The following is a 15792-nucleotide window of genomic DNA, read 5'->3' on the forward strand; positions in this document are numbered from 1 at the left end:
AAAAAGCAGTGCATCCCTGCCAAGAAATTCAGGTGCTCTCTCATAAAAAGCAGTGCATCCCTGCCAGGAAATGCAGGTGCTCTCTCATAAAAGTAGTGCTACCCTGTCGGTAAATTCAGAAACTGTTTAAAAAAAAGCAGTGCATCCTTGCTGAGAAGTGCAGGTGCGCTCTCACTAAAAGTAGCGCATCCTTGCTAAGAAGTGCTGAGACTGTCTTATTAAAATGAGTGCACCTCTGCTGGTAAGTGTAGGAGCTCTATCATTAAAAGTAGTGCATCCCTGCCAAGAAATGTAGGTGCTCCCCATATAAAAATCAGTGCATCTCTGCCAGGAAATATAGGTGCTCTCTCATTAAAATAATGTATCCCTGCCATGAAATGTAGGTGGTTTCTCACTAAAAGCAGTGTATTCCTGTAGGAAATGTACACGCTCACTCATTAGAAGCAGTGAATCCCTGCCAGGAAATGCAGGGGCTGTCTCATATTAAGCAGTGCATCCCTGCTCAGAAGAGCAGGCGCTCTCTTATTTAAATGAATGCACCACTGCTGGGAAATGTAGGTGCTCTCTCATAAAAAGCAGTGCATTCCTGCCCGGAAATGCAGGTGCTCTCATAAAAAGCAGTGCTTCCCTGCCAGGCAATGAAGGTGCTCTCTCATAAAAACAGTGAATCCCTGCCAGGAAAGTCAGGCTCTGTCTCATAAAAATCAGTGCATCCTTGCTGAGAAGTGCAGGTGCACTCACTAAAAGTAGTGTGTCCTTTCTAAGAAGTGCAGGCGGTCTCTTATTAAAATGAGTGCATCACTGCTAGGATGTGTAGGCACTCTGTGAATAAAAGCAGTGCATCCCTACCAAGAAATGCAGGAGGTCTCTTATAAGTAGCAGTTCATCCCTGCCAAGAAATGTAGGCACTCTTTCATTAAAATCAGTGCATCCCTGCCAGGAAATGTAGGCACTCTCTCATTAAAAGCAGTGAATCCATGCCAGGAACTGCAATCACTGTCTCATAAAAAGCAGTGTGTCCTTTCTAAGAAGTGCAGGCGGTCTCTTATTAAAATGAGTGCATCACTGCTAGGATGGGTAGGCACTCTGTGAATAAAAGCAGTGCATCCCTACCAAGAAATGCAAGAGGTCTCTTATAAGAAGCAGTACATCCCTGCCAAGAAATGCAGGTGCTCTCTCACAAAAAGTTGTGCCTCCCTTCCAGGAAATGCGGGGGCTGTCTTATAAAAAGCAGTGCATCCCTGCCAGGAAATTCAGGTGCTATCAAATAAAAAGCATTGCATCCCTACTGAAAAGTGCAGGTGTGCGCTCATTAAAAGTAGTGCATCCTTGCTAAGAAGTGCAGGGGCTCTCTTAATAAAATGAGTGTGCCACGGCTGTGAAGTGTAACGCTCTATCATTAAAAGCTGGGCATCCCTGCCAAGAAATGTAGGCACACTCTTATAAGTAGCAGTGCATCCCTGACTGGATATGCAGGCGCTCTCTCAATAAAAGCAGTGCATCCCCGACAGGAAATGCAGGAGCTCTCTCAATAGAATCAGTGCATCCCTGCCAGGAAACGTAGACGCTCTCTCATAAAAAGTACTGCATGCATGCCCGGAACTGCAGGTGCAGTCTCGTAAAAAAGCAGTGCATCCCTGCTGAGAAGAGCAGGTGCTCTCTGATTCAAATAAGTGCACCACTGCTGGGAAATGTAGATGTTCTCTCATAAAAAGCAGTGCTTCCCTGCCAGGCAATGCAGGTGCTCTCTCATAAAAACAGTGAATCCCTGCCAAGAAAGTCAGGCGCTGTCTCATAAAATGCAGTGCATCCTTGCTGAGAAGTGCAGGTGCACTCATTAAAAGTAGTGCGTCCTTTCTAAGAAGTGCAGGCGCTCTCTTATTAAAATGAGTGCATCACGGCTATGAGGTGTAGGCACTCTATGAATAAAAGCAGTGCATCCCTACGAAGAAATGCAGGAGTCTCTTGTAAGTAGCAGTTCATCCCTGCCAAGAAATGTAGGCACTCTCTCATTAAAATCAGTGCATCCCTGCCAGGAAATGCAGGTGCTGTCTCATAAAGAGCAGTACATTTCTGCCAGGAAATGTAGGCACTCTCTCATTAAAAGTAGTGAATCCATGCCTGGAACTGCAGGCACAGTCTCACAAAAAGCAGTGCATCCCTGCTGAGAAGAACAGGGACTCTCCTATTAAAATGAGTGCACCACTGATGGGAAGTGCAAGTGCTCGCTCATAAAAAGCAGTACATCCCTGCCAAGAAATGCAGGTGCTCTCTCATAAAAAGTTGTTCCTCCCTTACAGGAAATGCAGGGGCTGTATAAAAAGCGGTGCATCCCTGCCAGGAAATGCAGGTGCTATCAAATAAAAAGCATTGCATCCCTGCTGAAAAGTGCAGGTGTGCGCTCATTAAAAGTAGTGCATCCTTGCTAAGAAGTGCAGGGGCTCTCTTATTAAAATGAGTGTACCAATGCTGGGAAGTGTAGCGCTCTATCATTAAAAGCAGGGCATCCCTGCCAAGAAATGTAGGCACACTCTTATAAGTAGCAGTGCATCCCTGACAGGAAATGCAGGCGCTCTCTCAATGAAAGCAGCGTATCCCTGCCAGGAAATGTAGACTTTCTCTCATAAAAAGTACTGCATGCATGCCTGGAACTGCTGGCGCTGTCTCGGAAAAAGCAGTGCATCCCTGCTAAGAAGAGCAGGCGCTCTCTTATTTAAATGAATGCACCACTGCTGGGAAGTGTAGGTGCTCTCTCATAAAAAGCAGTGCATTCCTGCCCGGAAATGCAGGCGCTCTCTCATAAAAAGCAGTGCTTCCCGGCCAGGCAATGCAGGTGCTCTCTCCTAAAAACAGAGTATCCCTGCCAGGAAAGTCAGGCGCTGTCTCATAAAAAGCAGTGCATCCTTGCTGAGAAATGCAGGTGCACTCATTAAAAGTAGTGCATCCTTTCTAAGAAGTGCAGGCGCTCTCTTATTAAAATGAGTGCATCACTGCTAGGAGGAGTAGGCACTCTATGAATAAAAGCAGTGCATCCCTACCAAGAAATGCAGGAGGTCTCTTATTTGTAGCAGTTCATCCCTGCCAAGAAACGTAGGCACTCGCTCATTAAAATCAGTGCATCCCTGTCAGGAAATCCAGGCGCGGTCTCATAAAAAGCAGTACATCCCTGCCAGAAAATGTAGGCACTCTCTCATTAAAAGCAGTGAATCAATGCCTGGAACTGAAGGCACTGTCTCATAAAAAGCAGTGCATCCCTGCTGAGAAGAGCAGGCGCTCTCTTATTAAAATGAGTGCAAGACTGATGGAAAGTGCAGGTGCTTGCTCATTAAAAGCAGTACAACCCTGCCAAGAAATGCAGGTGCTCTCTCATAAAAAGTTGTGCCTCCCTTCCAGGAAATGCAGGGTATGTCTTACAAAAAACAGTGCATCCCTGCCAGGAAATGCAGGTGCTATCAAATAAAAATCATTGCATCCCTACTGAAAAGTGCAGGTGTGCGCTCATTAAAAGTAGTGCATCCTTGCTAAGAAGTGCAGGGGCTCTCTTAATAAAATGAGTGTGCCACGGCTGTGAAGTGTAACGCTCTATCATTAAAAGCTGGGCATCCCTGCCAAGAAATGTAGGCACACTCTTATAAGTAGCAGTGCATCCCTGACTGGATATGCAGGCGCTCTCTCAATAAAAGCAGTGCATCCCCGACAGGAAATGCAGGAGCTCTCTCAATAGAATCAGTGCATCCCTGCCAGGAAATGTAGACGCTCTCTCATAAAAAGTACTGCATGCATGCCCGGAACTGCAGGTGCAGTCTCGTAAAAAAGCAGTGCATCCCTGCTGAGAAGAGCAGGTGCTCTCTTATTCAAATAAGTGCACCACTGCTGGGAAATGTAGATGCTCTCTCATAAAAAGCAGTGCTTCCCTGCCAGGCAATGCAGGTGCTCTCTCATAAAAACAGTGAATCCCTGCCAAGAAAGTCAGGCGCTGTCTCATAAAATGCAGTGCATTCTTGCTGAGAAGTGCAGGTGCACTCATTAAAAGTAGTGCGTCCTTTCTAAGAAGTGCAGGCGCTCTCTTATTAAAATGAGTGCATCACGGCTATGAGGTGTAGGCACTCTATGAATACAAGCAGTGCATCCCTACGAAGAAATGCAGGAGTCTCTTGTAAGTAGCAGTTCATCCCTGCCAAGAAATGTAGGCACTCTCTCATTAAAATCAGTGCAACCCTGCCAGGAAATGCAGGTGCTGTCTCATAAAGAGCAGTACATTCCTGCCAGGAAATGTATGCACTCTCTCATTAAAAGTAGTGAATCCATCCCTGGAAGTGCAGGCACAGTCTCACAAAAAGCAGTGCATCCCTGCTGAGAAGAGCAGGGACTCTCCTATTAAAATGAGTGCACCACTGATGGGAAGTGCAAGTGCTCGCTCATAAAAAGCAGTACATCCCTGCCAAGAAATGCAGGTGCTCTCTCATAAAAAGTTGTTCCTCCCTTCCAGGAAATGCAGGGGCTGTCATAAAAAGCGGTGCATCCCTGCCAGGAAATGCAGGTGCTATCAAATAAAAAGCATTGCATCCCTGCTGAAAAGTGCAGGTGTGCGCTCATTAAAAGTAGTGCATCCTTGCTAAGAAGTGCAGGGGCTCTCTTATTAAAATGAGTGCACCACTGCTGGGAAGTGTAGCGCTCTATCATTAAAAGCAGGGCATCCCTGCCAAGAAATGTAGGCACACTCTTATAAGTAGCAGTGCATCCCTGACAGGAAATGCAGGTGCTCTCTCAATGAAAGCAGCGTATCCCTGCCAGGAAATGTAGACTTTCTCTCATAAAAAGTACTGCATGCATGCCTGGAACTGCTGGCGCTGTCTCGTAAGAAGCAGTGCATCCCTGCTAAGAAGAGCAGGCGCTCTCTTATTTAAATGAATGCACCACTGCTGGGAAGTGTAGGTGCTCTCTCATAAAAAGCAGTGCATTCCTGCCCGGAAATGCAGGCGCTCTCTCATAAAAAGCAGTGCTTCCCGGCCAGGCAATGCAGGTGCTCTCTCATAAAAAGCAGTGCATTCCTGCCCGGAAATGCAGGCGCTCTCTCATAAAAAGCAGTGCTTCCCGGCCAGGCAATGCAGGTGCTCTCTCCTAAAAACAGAGAATCCCTGCCAGGAAAGTCAGGCGCTGTCTCATAAAAAGCAGTGCATCCTTGCTGAGAAGTGCAGGTGCACTCATCAAAAGTAGTGCATCCTTTCTAAGAAGTGCAGGCGCTCTCTTATTAAAATGAGTGCATCACTGCTAGGAGGAGTAGGCACTCTATGAATAAAAGCAGTGCATCCCTACCAAGAAATGCAGGAGGTCTCTTATATGTAGCAGTTCATCCCTGCCAAGAAACATAGGCACTCGCTCATTAAAATCAGTGCATCCCTGTCAGGAAATCCAGGCGCTGTCTCATAAAAAGCAGTACATCCCTGCCAGAAAATGTAGGCACTCTCTCATTAAAAGCAGTGAATCAATGCCTGGAACTGAAGGCACTGTCTCATAAAAAGCAGTGCATCCCTGCTGAGAAGAGCAGGCGCTCTCTTATTAAAATGAGTGCAAGACTGATGGAAAGTGCAGGTGCTTGCTCATAAAAAGCAGTACAACCCTGCCAAGAAATGCAGGTGCTCTCTCATAAAAAGTTGTGCCTCCCTTCCAGGAAATGCAGGGTATGTCTTACAAAAAACAGTGCATCCCTGCCTGGAAATGCAGGTGCTATCAAATAAAAAGCATTGCATCCCTGCTGAAAAGTGCAGGTGTGCTCTCATGAAAAGTAGTGCATCCTTGCTAAGAAGTGCAGGTGCGCTCTCAGGAAAAGTAGGGCATCATTGCTAAGAAGTGCAGGCGCTCTCTTATTAAAATGAGTGCACCACTGCTGGGAAGTGTAGGGCTATATCATGAAAAGCAGTGCATCCCTGGCAAGAAACGTAGCCGGTCTCTTATAAGTAGCAGTGCATCCGTGACAGGAAATGCAGGTGCTCTCTCAATAAAAGCAGTGCATCCCTGACAGGAAATGCAGGAGCTCTTTCAATAAAAGTAGTGCATCCCTGACAGGAAATGTAGACGCTCTCTCATAAAAAGTACAGCATGCATGCCAGGAACTGCTGGTGCTGTCTCTTAAAAAAGCAGTGTATCCCTGCTGGGAAGAGCAGGTGCTCACTTATTCAAATAAGTGCAGCACTGCTGGGGAGTGTAGGTGCTCTCTCATAAAAAGCAGTGTATCCCTGCCAGGAAATGCAGGTGCTCTCTCATAAAAAGCAGAGGATCCCTGCCAGGAAATGCAGGCAATGTTTCATAAATAGCAGTGCATCCTTGATGAGAAGTGCAGGTGTGCTCTCATTAAAAGAAGTGCATCCTTGTTAAGAACTGCAGAGGCTGTCTCATTAAAATGAGTGCACCACTGCTGGGAAGTGTAGGTGCTTTATCATTAAAAGCTGTGCATCCCTGCCAAGAAATGTAGGTGCTGTCTTATTAAAATCAGTACATCCCTGCCAAGAAATGCAGTAGCTGTCTCATAAAAAGCAGTACATCCCTGCCAAGAAATGCAGGTGCTATTAAATAAAAAGCAGTGCATCGCCGCTGAGCAGTGCAGGTGCGCTCTCATTAAAAGTAGGGCATCCTTGCTAAGAAGTGCAGGCGCTCTCTTACTAAAATTAGTTTACCACTGCTGGGAAGTGTAGGGCTATAATATGAAAAGCAGTTCATCCCTGGCAAGAAATGTAGGTGCTCTCTTATAAGTAGCAGTGCATCCCTGCCAGGAAATGCAGGCGCTCTCTCATTGAAAGCAGTGCATTCCTGCTGGGAAGTGCAGGTGCTCTCTCATAAAAAGCAGCATATCCCTGCCAGGAAATGTAGACCCTCTCTCATAAAAAGTACTGCATGCATGCCTGGAACTGCTGGTGCTGTCTCGTAAAAAGCAGTGCATCCCTGCTGAGAAGAGCAGGCGCTCTCTTATTTAAATGAATGCACCACTGCTGGGAAGTGTACGTGCTCTCTCATAAAAAGCAGTGCATTCCTGCCCAGAAATGCAGGTGCTCTCTCATAAAAAGCAGTGCTTCCCTGCCAGGCAATGCAGGTGCTCTCTCATAAAAACAGTGAACCCCTGCCAGGAAAGTTAGGCGCTGTCTCATAACAGCAGTGCATCCTTGCTGAGAAGTGCAGGTGCACTCATTAAAAGTAGTGCGTCCTTTCTAAGAAGTGCAGGCGCTCTCTTATTAAAATGAGTGCATCACTGCTAGGAGGAATAGGCACTCTATGAATAAAAGCAGTGCATTCCTACCAAGAAATGCAGGCGGTCTCTCATAACTAGCAGTTCATCCCTGCCAAGAAATGTAGGCACTCTCATTAAAATCAGTGCATCCCTGCCAGAAAATGTAGGCACTCTCTCATTAAAAGCATTGAATTAATGCCTGGAACTGCAGGCACTGTCTTATAAAAAGCAGTGCATCCCTGCTGAGAAGAGCAGGCGCTCTCCTATTAAAATGAGTGCACCACTGATGGGAAGTGCAGGTGCTCGCTCATAAAAAGCAATACATCCCTGCCAAGAAATGCAGGTGCTCTCTCATAAAATGTTGTGTCTCCCTTCCAGGAAATGCAGGGGATGTCTTACAAAAAGCAGTGCATCCCTGCCAGGAAATGCAGGTGCTATCAAATAAAAAGCATTGCATCCCTGCTGAAAAGTGCAGGTGTGCGCTCATTAAAAGGTAGTGCATCCTTGCTAAGAAGTGCAGGTGCGCTCTCAGTAAAAGTAGCGCATCCTTGCTAAGAAGTGCAGGCGCTCTCTTATTATTAAAATGAGTGCACCACTGCTGGGAAGTATAGGACTATATCATGAAAAGCAGTGCATCCCTGGCAAAAAATGTAGCCGCTCTCTTATAAGTAGCAGTGCATCTCTGCCAGGAAATGCAGGTACACTCTCATTAAAAGCAGTGCATTCCTGCCGGGAAGTGCAGGCGCTCTCTTATAAAAAAGCAGCGCATCCCTGCCAGGAAATGTAGACCCTCTCTCATAAAAAGTACTGCATGCATGCCTGAAACTGCAGGCGCTGTCTCATAAAAAGCAGTGCATCCCTGCTGAGAAGAGCAGGGTCTTTCTTATTTAAATGAATGCACCACTGCTGGGAAGTGTAGGTGCTCTCTCATAAAAAGAAGTGCTTGCCTGCCAGGCAATGCAGGTGCTCTCTCATAAAAACAGTGAATCCCTGCCAGGAAAGTCAGGCTCTGTCTCATACAAAAGCAGTGCATCCTTGCTGAGAAGTGCAGGTGCACTCATTAGAAGTAGTACATCCTTTCTAAGAAGTGCAGGCGCTCTCTTATTAAAATGAGTGCATCACTGCTAGGAGGTGTAGGCACTCTATGAATAAAAGCAGTGCATCCCTACCAAGAAATGCAGGAGGTCTCTTATCAGTAGCAGTTCATCCGTGCCAAGAAATGTAGGCACTCTCTCATTAAAATCAGTGCATCCCTGCCAGGAAATGCAGGCACTGTCTCATAAAAAGCAGTGCATCCCTGCTGAGAAGAGCAGGAGCTCTCTTATTAAAATGAGTGCACCACTGATGGGAAATGCAGGTGCTCGCTCATAAAAAGCAGTACAACCCTGCCAAGAAATGCAGGTGCTCTCTCATAAAAAGTTGTGCCTCCCTTCCAGGAAATGCTGGGGCTGTCTTATAAAAAGCAGTGCATCCCTGAGAGGAAATGCAGGTGCTATCAAATATAAAGCATTGCATCCCTGCTGAAAAGTGCAGGTGTGCTCTCATTGAAAGTAGTGCATCCTTGCCAAGAAGTGCAGGGGCTCTCTTATTAACATGAGTGCACCACTGCTGGGAAGTGTAGCGCTCTATCATTAAAAGCAGGGCATCCCTGCCAAGAAATGTAGGCACACTCTTATGAGTAGCAGTGCAGCCCTGACAGGAAATGCAGGCACTTTCTCAATAAAAGTAGTGCATCCCTGCCAGGAAATGGAGACGCTCTCTCAATAGAATCAGTGCATCCCTGCCAGGAAATGTAGACGCTCTCTCATAAAAAGTACTGCATGCATGCCCGGAACTGCAGGTGCTGTCTCATAAAAAAGCAGTGTATCCCTGCTGAGAAGAGCAGGTGCTCTCTTATTCAAATAAGTGCAACACTGCTGGGAAGTGTAGGTGCTCTCTCATAAAAAGCAGTGTATCCCTGCCAGGAAATGCAGGTGCTCTCTCATAAAAAGTAGTGCATCCCTGCCGGTAAATTCAGGCATTGTTTCATAAAAAGCAGTGCATCCTTGATGAGAAGTGCAGGTACGCTCTCATTAAAAGAAGTACATCCTTGTTAAGAACTGCAGAGGCTGTCTTATTAAAATGAGTGCACCACTGCTGGGAAGTGTAGGCGCTCTATCATTAAAAGCAGTGCATCCCTCCCAAGAAATGTAGGTGCTCTCTTATTAAAATCAGTACATCCCTGCCAGGAAATTTAGGCACTCTCTCATTAAAAGCAGTGCATCAATGCCAACAAATGCAGATGGTCTCTTATAAAACGCAGTGCATCCCTGCCAAGAAATGCATGTGCTCTCTTATTAAAATCAGTGCATCCCTGCAAGGAAATGTAGGTGCTCTCTCATTAAAAGCAGTAAATCCATGCCTGGAACTGCAGGCACTGTCTCATAAAAAGAAGTGCATCCCTGCTGAGAAGAGCAGGAGCTCTCTTATTAAAATGAGGGCACTACTGTTGGGAATTGTAGTTGATCGCTCATAAAAAGCAAAGCATCCCTGCCAAAAAATTCAGGTGCTCTCTCGTAAAAAGCAGTGCATCCCTGCCAGGAAATGCAGGTGCTCTCTCATAAAAGTAGTGCTACCCTGTCGGTAAATCCAGAAACTGTTTCATAAAAAGTAGCGCATCCTTGCTAAGAAGTGCTAAGACTGTCATATTAAAATGAGTGCACCTCTGCTGCTAAGTGTAGGAGCTCTATCAGTAAAAGTAGTGCATCCCTGCCAAGAAATGTAGGTGCCCCCCATATAAAAATCAGTGCATCTCTGCCAGGAAATATAGGTGCTCACTCATTAAAAGCAGTGCATTTCTGCCAAGAATTGCAGGCACACTCTTATAAAAAGCAGTGCATCCCTACCAAGAAAGGTAGGTGCTCTCTCATTAAAAGCAGTGTATCCCTGCCATGAAATGTAGGTGCTTTCTCACTAAAAGCAGTGTATTCCTGTAGGAAATGTAGATGCTCACTCATTAAAAGCAGTGAATCCCTGCGAGGAAATGCAGGGGCTGTCTCATAATAAGCAGTGCATCCCTGCTGAGAAGAGCAGGCGCTCTCTTATTAAAATTAGGGCACCACTGTTGGGAATTGTAGGTGATCGCTCATAAACAGCAATGCATCCCTGCCAAGACATTCAGGTGCTCTCTCATAAAAAGCAGTGCATCCCTGCCAGGAAATGCAGGTGCTCTCTCATAAAAGTAGTGCTACCCTGTCGGTAAATCCAGAAACTGTTTCATAAAAAGCAGTGCATCCTTGCTGAGAAGTGCAGGTGCGCTCTCCCTAAATGTAGCGCATCCTTGCTAAGAAGTGCTAAGACTGTCTTATTAAAATGAGTGCACCTCTGCTGGTAAGTGTAGGAGCTCTATCCTTAAAAGTAGTGCATCCCTGCCAAGAAATGTAGGTGCCCCCCCATATAAAAATCAGTGCATCTCTACCAGGAAATATAGGTGCTCTTTCATTAAAAGCAGTGCATTTCTGCCAAGAATTGCAGGCACACTCTTATAAGTAGCAGTGCATCCCTGACTGGATATGCAGGCGCTCTCTCAATAAAAGCAGTGCATCCCTGACAGGAAATGCAGGAGCTCTCTCAATAGAATCAGTGCATCCCTGCCAGGAAATGTAGAAGCTCTCTCATAAAAAGTACTGCATGCATGCCCGGAACTGCAGGTGCTGTCTCGTAAAAAAGCAGTGTATCCCTGCTGAAAAGAGCAGGTGCTCTCTTATTCAAATAAGTGCACCACTGCTGGGAAATGTAGATGCTCTCTCATAAAAAGCAGTGCTTCCCTGCCAGGAAAGTGAGGCGCTGTCTCATAAAATGCAGTGCATTCTTGCTGAGAAGTGCAGGTGCACTCATTAAAAGTAGTGCGTCCTTTCTAAGAAGTGCAGGCGCTCTCTTATTAAAATGAGTGCATTACTGCTATGAGGTGGAGGCACTCTATGAATAATAGCAGTTCATCCCTGCCAAGAAATATAGGCACTCTCTCATTAAAATCAGTGCATCCCTGCCAGGAAATGCAGGTGCTGTCTCATAAAAAGCAGTACATCCCTGCCAGGAAATGTAGGCACTCTCTCGTTAAAAGTAGTGAATCCATGCCTGGAACTGCAGGCACAATCTTATAAAAAGCAGTGCATCCCTGCTGAGAAGAGCAGGCGCTCTCTTATTAAAATGAGTGCAACACTGATCGGAAGTGCAGGTGCTCGCTCATAAAAAGCAGTACATCCCTGCCAAGAAATGCAGGTGCTTTCTCATAAAAAGTTGTGCCTCCCTTCCAGGAAATGCAGGGGCTGTCATAAAAAGCTGTGCATCCCTGCCAGGAAATGCAGGTGCTATCAAATAAAAAGCATTGCATCCCTGCTGAAAAGTGCAGGTGTGCGCTCATTGAAAGTAGAGCATCCTTGCTAAGAAGTGCCTGGGCTCTCTTATTAAAATGAGTGCACCACTGCTGGGAAGTGTAGCGCTCTATCATTAAAAGCAGTGCATCCCTGCCAAGAAATGTAGGAACGCTCTTATAAGTAGCAGTGCATCCCTGACAGGAAATGCAGGCGCTCTCTCAATAAAAGCAGAGCATCCCTGCCAGGAAATGTAGATGCTGTCTCATAAAAAGTACTGCATGCATGCCCGGAACTGCTGGTGCTGTCTCGTAAAAAAGCAGTGTATCCCTGCTGAGAAGAGCAGGTGCTCTCTGATTCAAATAAGTGCACCACTGCTGGGGAGTGTAGGTGCTCTCTCATAAAAAGCAGTGCATCCCTGACAGGAAATGCAGGTGCTCTCTCATAAAAAGTAGTGCATCCCTGCTTGTAAATTCAGGCACTGTTTCATAAAAAGCAGTGCATCCTTGAGGAGAAGTGCAGGTGCACTCTCATTAAATCAAGTGCGTCCTTGTTAAGAACTGCAGAGGCTGTCTTATTAAAACGAGTGCACCACTGCTGGCAAATGTAGGCGCTCTATCATTAAAATCAGGACATCCATGCCAGGAAATGTAGGCACTCTATCTTTAAAAGCAGTGCATCAATGCTAACAAATGCAGATGGTCTCTTATAAAAAGCAGTGCATCCCTGCCAAGATATTTATGTGCTCTCTTATTAAAATCAGTGCATCCCTGGCAGGAAATGTAGGCGCTCTCTCATTAAAAGCAGTGAATCCATGCCTGGAACTGCAGGCAGTGTCTCATAAAAAGAAGTGCATCCCTGCTGAGAAGAGCAGGAGTTCTCTTATTAAAATGAGGGCACCACTGTTGGGAATTTTAGGTGATCGCTCATAAAAAGCAGTGCATCCCTGCCAAGAAATTCAGGTACTCTCTCATAAAAAGCAGTGCATCCCTGCCAGGAAATGCAGGTGCTCTCTCATAAAAGTAGTGCTACCCTGTCGGTAAATTCAGAAACTGTTTCACAAAAAGCAGTGCATCCTTGCTGAGAAGTTCAGGTGCGCTCTCACTAAAAGTAGCGCATCCTTGCTAAGAAGTGCTGAGACTGTCCTATTAAAATGAGTGCACCTCTGCTGGTAAGTGTAGGAGCTCTATCATTAAAAGTAGTGCATCCCTGCCAAGAAATGTAGGTGCCCCCCATATAAAAAATCAGTGCATCTCTGCCAGGAAATATAGGTGCTCACTCATTAAAAGCAGTGCATTTCTGCCAAGAATTGCAGGCACACTCTTATAAAAAGCAGTGCATCCCTACCAAGAAAGGTAGGTGCTCTCTCATTAAAAGCAGTGTATCCCTGCCATGAAATGTAGGTGCTTTCTCACTAAAAGCAGTGTATTCCTGTAGGAAATGTAGATGCTCACTCATTAAAAGCAGTGAATCCCTGCGAGGAAATGCAGGGGCTGTCTCATAATAAGCAGTGCATCCCTGCTGAGAAGAGCAGGCGCTCTCTTATTAAAATTAGGGCACCACTGTTGGGAATTGTAGGTGATCGCTCATAAACAGCAATGCATCCCTGCCAAGAAATTCAGGTGCTCTCTCATAAAAAGCAGTGCATCCCTGCCAGGAAATGCAGGTGCTCTCTCATAAAAGTAGTGCTACCCTGTCGGTAAATCCAGAAACTGTTTCATAAAAAGCAGTGCATCCTTGCTGAGAAGTGCAGGTGCGCTCTCCCTAAATGTAGCGCATCCTTGCTAAGAAGTGCTAAGACTGTCTTATTAAAATGAGTGCACCTCTGCTGGTAAGTGTAGGAGCTCTATCCTTAAAAGTAGTGCATCACTGCCAAGAAATGTAGGTGCCCCCCCCATATAAAAATCAGTGCATCTCTACCAGGAAATATAGGTGCTCTTTCATTAAAAGCAGTGCATTTCTGCCAAGAATTGCAGGCACACTCTTATAAGTAGCAGTGCATCCCTGACTGGATATGCAGGCGCTCTCTCAATAAAAGCAGTGCATCCCTGACAGGAAATGCAGGAGCTCTCTCAATAGAATCAGTGCATCCCTGCCAGGAAATGTAGAAGCTCTCTCATAAAAAGTACTGCATGCATGCCCGGAACTGCAGGTGCTGTCTCGTAAAAAAGCAGTGTATCCCTGCTGAAAAGAGCAGGTGCTCTCTTATTCAAATAAGTGCACCACTGCTGGGAAATGTAGATGCTCTCTCATAAAAAGCAGTGCTTCCCTGCCAGGAAAGTGAGGCGCTGTCTCATAAAATGCAGTGCATTCTTGCTGAGAAGTGCAGGTGCACTCATTAAAAGTAGTGCGTCCTTTCTAAGAAGTGCAGGCGCTCTCTTATTAAAATGAGTGCATCACTGCTATGAGGTGGAGGCACTCTATGAATAATAGCAGTTCATCCCTGCCAAGAAATATAGGCACTCTCTCATTAAAATCAGTGCATCCCTGCCAGGAAATGCAGGTGCTGTCTCATAAAAAGCAGTACATCCCTGCCAGGAAATGTAGGCACTCTCTCGTTAAAAGTAGTGAATCCATGCCTGGAACTGCAGGCACAATCTTATAAAAAGCAGTGCATCCCTGCTGAGAAGAGCAGGCGCTCTCTTATTAAAATGAGTGCAACACTGATCGGAAGTGCAGGTGCTCGCTCATAAAAAGCAGTACATCCCTGCCAAGAAATGCAGGTGCTTTCTCAAAAAAAGTTGTGCCTCCCTTCCAGGAAATGCAGGGGCTGTCATAAAAAGCTGTGCATCCCTGCCAGGAAATGCAGGTGCTATCAAATAAAAAGCATTGCATCCCTGCTGAAAAGTGCAGGTGTGCGCTCATTGAAAGTAGAGCATCCTTGCTAAGAAGTGCAGGGGCTCTCTTATTAAAATGAGTGCACCACTGCTGGGAAGTGTAGCGCTCTATCATTAAAAGCAGTGCATCCCTGCCAAGAAATGTAGGAACGCTCTTAAAAGTAGCAGTGCATCCCTGACAGGAAATGCAGGCGCTCTCTCAATAAAAGCAGAGCATCCCTGCCAGGAAATGTAGATGCTGTCTCATAAAAAGTACTGCATGCATGCCCGGAACTGCTGGTGCTGTCTCGTAAAAAAGCAGTGTATCCCTGCTGAGAAGAGCAGGTGCTCTCTGATTCAAATAAGTGCACCACTGCTGGGGAGTGTAGGTGCTCTCTCATAAAAAGCAGTGCATCCCTGCCAGGAAATGCAGGTGCTCTCTCATAAAAAGTAGTGCATCCCTGCTTGTAAATTCAGGCACTGTTTCATAAAAAGCAGTGCATCCTTGAGGAGAAGTGCAGGTGCACTCTCATTAAATCAAGTGCGTCCTTGTTAAGAACTGCAGAGGCTGTCTTATTAAAATGAGTGCACCACTGCTGGCAAATGTAGGCGCTCTATCATTAAAATCAGGACATCCATGCCAGGAAATGTAGGCACTCTATCTTTAAAAGCAGTGCATCAATGCTAACAAATGCAGATGGTCTCTTATAAAAAGCAGTGCATCCCTGCCAATATATTTATGTGCTCTCTTATTAAAATCAGTGCATCCCTGGCAGGAAATGTAGGCGCTCTCTCATTAAAAGCAGTGAATCCATGCCTGGAACTGCAGGCAGTGTCTCATAAAAAGAAGTGCATCCCTGCTGAGAAGAGCAGGAGTTCTCTTATTAAAATGAGGGCACCACTGTTGGGAATTTTAGGTGATCGCTCATAAAAAGCAGTGCATCCCTGCCAAGAAATTCAGGTACTCTCTCATAAAAAGCAGTGCATCCCTGCCAGGAAATGCAGGTGCTCTCTCATAAAAGTAGTGCTACCCTGTTTGTAAATTCAGAAACTGTTTCACAAAAAGCAGTGCATCCTTGCTGAGAAGTTCAGGTGCGCTCTCACTAAAAGTAGCGCATCCTTGCTAAGAAGTGCTGAGACTGTCCTATTAAAATGAGTGCACCTCTGCTGGTAAGTGTAGGAGCTCTATCATTAAAAGTAGTGCATCCCTGCCAAGAAATGTAGGTGCTCCCTTATAAAAATCAGTGCATCTCTGCCAGGAAATATAGGCACTCTATCATAAAAGTAGTGCATTTCTGACAAGAATTGCAGGCGCACTCTTATAAAAAGCAGTGCATCCCTGCCAAGAAAGGTAGGTGCTCTCTCATTAAAAGCACTGTATCCCTCCCATGAAATGTAGGTG

This window comes from Pleurodeles waltl, chromosome 1_2 (assembly GCF_031143425.1).
Source record: "Pleurodeles waltl isolate 20211129_DDA chromosome 1_2, aPleWal1.hap1.20221129, whole genome shotgun sequence".
In the NCBI taxonomy this organism is placed as follows: domain Eukaryota; kingdom Metazoa; phylum Chordata; class Amphibia; order Caudata; family Salamandridae; genus Pleurodeles; species Pleurodeles waltl.